Below are 4,770 nucleotides of genomic sequence, written 5' to 3'. Positions count from 1 at the left end.
TTCCTATTTTTCTCCCTTTTTCTATTTTTCTCTCTCTTCTTGCAAAAGAAACCCCCTTTGGCCGATTTTTCTTGCTTGGATTTGGACAATATTGTATTTTAATGGGAAATTCCATCCATGCTCTTGTCTTTTCTTTTCTTTTTTTTCTTCTTTCCTATTTTTTCTCTTTATTTTCTCTCTCTTCTTCAGACTTGCGTACAACTATCTTTGCCGACCTCCTTTAAGTGATGAGTAGGAGAGAGAAATCTTCTAAAATGGTAGCTAAGAGGTTCGAACTTGAGACCTCCTAATAAGTAAGGGATTTTTCACACCACAACTCACCAACTACGCTAGGTAATTGTTGTTACCAAAAATGAATCTTCAATCACTTAAGGATATGGTCCATCGATCCTTGTTAGCATTTGGAATATTCTTTATACCATTGGGACGACTACAGATGGGCTGGTTTTGCATCTCGGTTCAGTTCTGATCCATTATTCTTTCTCTGGCCCTAAAAGAATAATCACTTGTGTAGTAAACGAATGTGTACTTTCAATTGAACATGTCCATCTTGCTTAGAATTTCATCCTCTTCACAACTATAAAAAGAAATAAGACCTCTTTATGTGTAAAATTGGAGATATAGTGTCCGATAGTCCTTAAGGCCTTGAAAATATAAAACCAGCAAAAAGAGAGTAAAACCCAAGGTAACTCCATTCTAAATATGTAAAATGCATATTTTACTACCTTATATTTCACACATAAATGTGCTCATCAGTATTACTGATGGTTAGGTCGTTGAGTCTATTGATTTGATTGATCCAATCTATGATTTCTTTTAAGTTCCACTGTTTGTCTGGCTGAAGACGGTAAATGTTACACCCATGCCCTAATCTGGTATAATTTGAAGCTGTTGTGACAGGCCTCGGATCAAAGATCAAAAGTACGACTGGGTTTTAGCTCACCGTGTGCATTTCCGAAGGGGTAGGGATAATGACCCCACATGTTCATACATTACATGCCTGTCTAACAAGAGGGGGTTCATACCTTCCGATCCCAGATGGTAAGTGAGCTAACTCCCCACACTTGATTTTCGACACTCGTCATAATTACGGAAAGGCCTTGAGCATGTCCGAGGGCAGCCACGAGTGCGAGGACAACCATAGGACAGCAAGCTGTTAAGATAGCAAGCTATCTTGACCACCGGAAACAAGCCACCGGAAGCAGCCTGGGCATGAATCCGATGCCTGTTTCCAGTGGGTACATTGGCTGCTATCGAGGTTTTGATGCCCGTGGGTCCCTCCACTAGCATCGTAAATGACTCCGAATGATCCCAAATCATCCTCCACACCTTCCTCTTGATGTGAACACCTTATGGACCTAAATGTGTGGGTCCTCGTGTCCCGAAACTCATTTTAACTCATTTGGTTCAAAAGAGGCCCAAACCAAACAGACCCTTAGGCCCAACTTAAGTTATAAGTTGGGAAATGAGAATTCATTTCCTTATTTCCCTTGTGCCCAATGTAGGAGAGGAGAGAAAGAGGAGAGGAAGAAGAAGAAGAGGAAGGAGAAGGGGATTGAAGGCCTACCTTGGTGCTGGCTACCGCCTTGTTACCAGAATTGTGGCCGGAGGTAAGTACAACCTCCCATGCCACTCTCTCTCTCTTTATTTTGACCTAGACAAAGCTCGGAATGGATGGAATATTGGTGTACATACAATGTTAGGGTTGTAGGATGGGTGTTCTACCCTCCCGGTGTTGTTGCTGAGCTCGAACCAAGCTCGTGAGCTTCGGTAACATGTAATGCCAAAAGACCAACTAGGGTTTCGATCGTTCGATCGACGTATCTCCCAAATGGCTTGGTGGAAATAAAATTTTCTTGGCTTATAATAATGCTAGAAACATCCCCTACAAACTCCATGGAACAAATCCCAGCGATTGGCCCGAGCCGAAAAGCCCCAATTCGAGTTGGACCTTTCTGTGTCAACCAATAATATGGCACAGGAAGCACTGTAGCTATTTCCGGTGGACAAATGAGCCTAATGTGCTCTCTGTCACCTCCACCGAAAACAGGTCTGATATTTCCATTGGAAATGCCTTGTTTCAGGTGGGTGTTTCCAGTGACAGTACTGTCACCTAAGAACTGTGTCTGTACCCTTTGGGGGTGACCTGTGTGGGTCCCTCCCAATGTTTTTGATTTGTACTGATATACGATTCCATTAGTGTTTAGGACAGTGACGCGCACATGCCCTAAAGTCGGAATTGATTTGATTGATCGATGACCTTACTTGAACTCTAAACCAAATAAAGATCAATAAGGTGAGGGATGGATTGTGTTTATTTTTGAAATGTTTATTATTTATTAAATTGATCACATGCTTAAAATTATATGTTTATTTAAAATTTTCATTTCACGATCATGATATGAATTGTATGGAATGTACGACGGGATCCGGTGTGGTCGAGGTGGTAATGGTATCATGATCGCCGTATGTATGTTGGATGTGTGTGTGTGTGTGAGATAAAATCTAACGTGGCCGAGGTGGTACCGGTGCCGTGATTTCCGTATGTATGTTGCATTCATGCATTAGCACTAGAGTTAGTTATAGTTACGGGTTACACTTTGTGGCCAAGGTCTCGCTGGTATCGTGTACCTCGGGACTACATTTGGAAATGGATACGCTTCGTGGCCGAGGTCTTGCCGTTGTTGCGTAGTCCACACTCAATTGTGATATGCATGCTAGATTAGGTAAACGGTCTTGGGTTTCACTTTGTGGCCAAGGTCTCTTTGGTATCGTGTACCCAGGACTGTATTTGGAGATGGATTACACTTTCTGGCCAAGGTCTCTCCGGTATCGTGTAATCCATACTAACTGTATCATTATAATGGCATGTAGTATCTATGTGGTTTGGTATCAGTCCCTATGGTATGCACCCTTGCCAATAGGGGGTTGAGGTGTTGGATAACCCATTGTAGTATGTTTGATGTATCTTTCTGAAGTGCCACTCCCACGGTACGATATGATTGTTGTCGGAGGTGGGAACCTGCCCGGCATGGTCGATGTGTTACCAGTGCTGTGACTGCCAGGAGGGGGTTATCAGGGGTTTGCTGGGTGACCCATGGATGCATACGAGAACCGGTAGGCTTCTAATCATGGCAAGGGTTTGTATCACTACGTAGTCAATGTCGTTTCCGAGATGAGGGATACAGCCTATGCACCATAGTAGCATTCACCAGACTTAGTTTGTATTGTTAAGTGGATAATAAATAAATGAACTGCATCATGAGCATCATGGACTATGTGTTTAATTTTTGTAATCATACATCATAAATTACTACTGCTATTGACTTGCTTGGATATGCTTAACCCCACCTCTCACCGAGCGAGTTGGAAAGCTCACCCCACATATACACCCCTTTTTAGATGATGATGCAGGTATCGTGGTGCCAATCGAGGGTGATCCAGTATCTTCTAGGTCGGAGTATGGTGTGAGCAACTGGTGGATGCCAGAAGTGGAGGAGCATGATCAGGACTATGCTTGCGACCACTGTGCTTACGCCGCACCATGAGATTGTATATCATATTTTGATATTTTTGGATATAACTGTGGATTGTATATGTTCTTGAGGTTATAAGTATATGTCATGGATGGATGTAACCAAATAACTTGGTTATTGCTATTATATTACCATTAGATGTTTCCCCATTTTACTTATAATTCCACTACTATACTTTGATTCCGCTGTGTATACTGGTTTGGGATGTGAGATTATGAAAATGTTAAGGTACTTCTATCAGAGATCCTGGTAGATTGTAAGACAAGTATGTGTCTTACTCACATCGTCGGTATTCCAAATGGTAAGTTGGGTTTTCCGGGAGTGGGGTGTGACAGTTGTGGTATCAGAGCACGATGCTCTACCTTAACTCACAATCTCAGCCAAACCATGATTTTGGGGAATTTAGGATTCAATAAAAATCTCAAGACAACAATAATAGAATTTTCACAATTAGGAGACAAGTATAGGTGTTAAAGCCGTTTCATTATAATGAAGAACTTAAATACACAACTTACACATTTTATAAAATTAAAGTACGGAAAGCAAGAAATCCTAACTTGCCTAAGACTAGGAAATTAAACAACCGAAGTATATGACATAATGAAAAAGTTCAACTAAACCTAAAACATCAAACTCAAATAAAACATAAAAACAGAAATCCTAAAAGCTACAATGGCAAGCATGCCACTACTCTTGCTACTGCTACTCCTGTTGGTTTTGCTCTTGACTTTGAGCCTGATTTGGACCATGCGTTCTTGGAGGAGGCACTGGGATACCCAGATGGAAGACCATCGCTTGCATCTGTGCCTCTAGGGAGGCCATTCTATTGTCCATAAGATAATAGGTCCTGTCCATGCTCTCGAGGTGGCTGTCCATACTCCTCATCAGTGACAGTGGTGTCTAGTCGGGCCATAACGTCATTAAGACCATAAGGCCTTGCACCCCTAGTGCTCTGAGAGGTAGAAGCCGCCATAGAACCCATAGCCTGGGGATTAGGTGGTGAAGCCCCACCAACCCTAGCAGCTTCTCCTCCTACCTCATCGGCACCGCCACCCTCTACCTCCATAGGCTGCTGACCCTCTCCTAGAATAGGTGTCACCTCCCGTAGATCTATGGTCACCTTCCTCAGAGAATCATTGTTGGAGTCAGTGACCTCTTCACCCAAGCATGCCTTGCCCTCCAAGTTCAGCCTAAAGAGGCGAAAGATGTCGGTCAATATCCTCTCGTAGCATAG

The sequence above is a fragment of the Macadamia integrifolia genome, chromosome 7 (genome assembly GCF_013358625.1).
Source record: "Macadamia integrifolia cultivar HAES 741 chromosome 7, SCU_Mint_v3, whole genome shotgun sequence".
In the NCBI taxonomy this organism is placed as follows: domain Eukaryota; kingdom Viridiplantae; phylum Streptophyta; class Magnoliopsida; order Proteales; family Proteaceae; genus Macadamia; species Macadamia integrifolia.
This window is presented reverse-complemented; position numbering follows the sequence as displayed.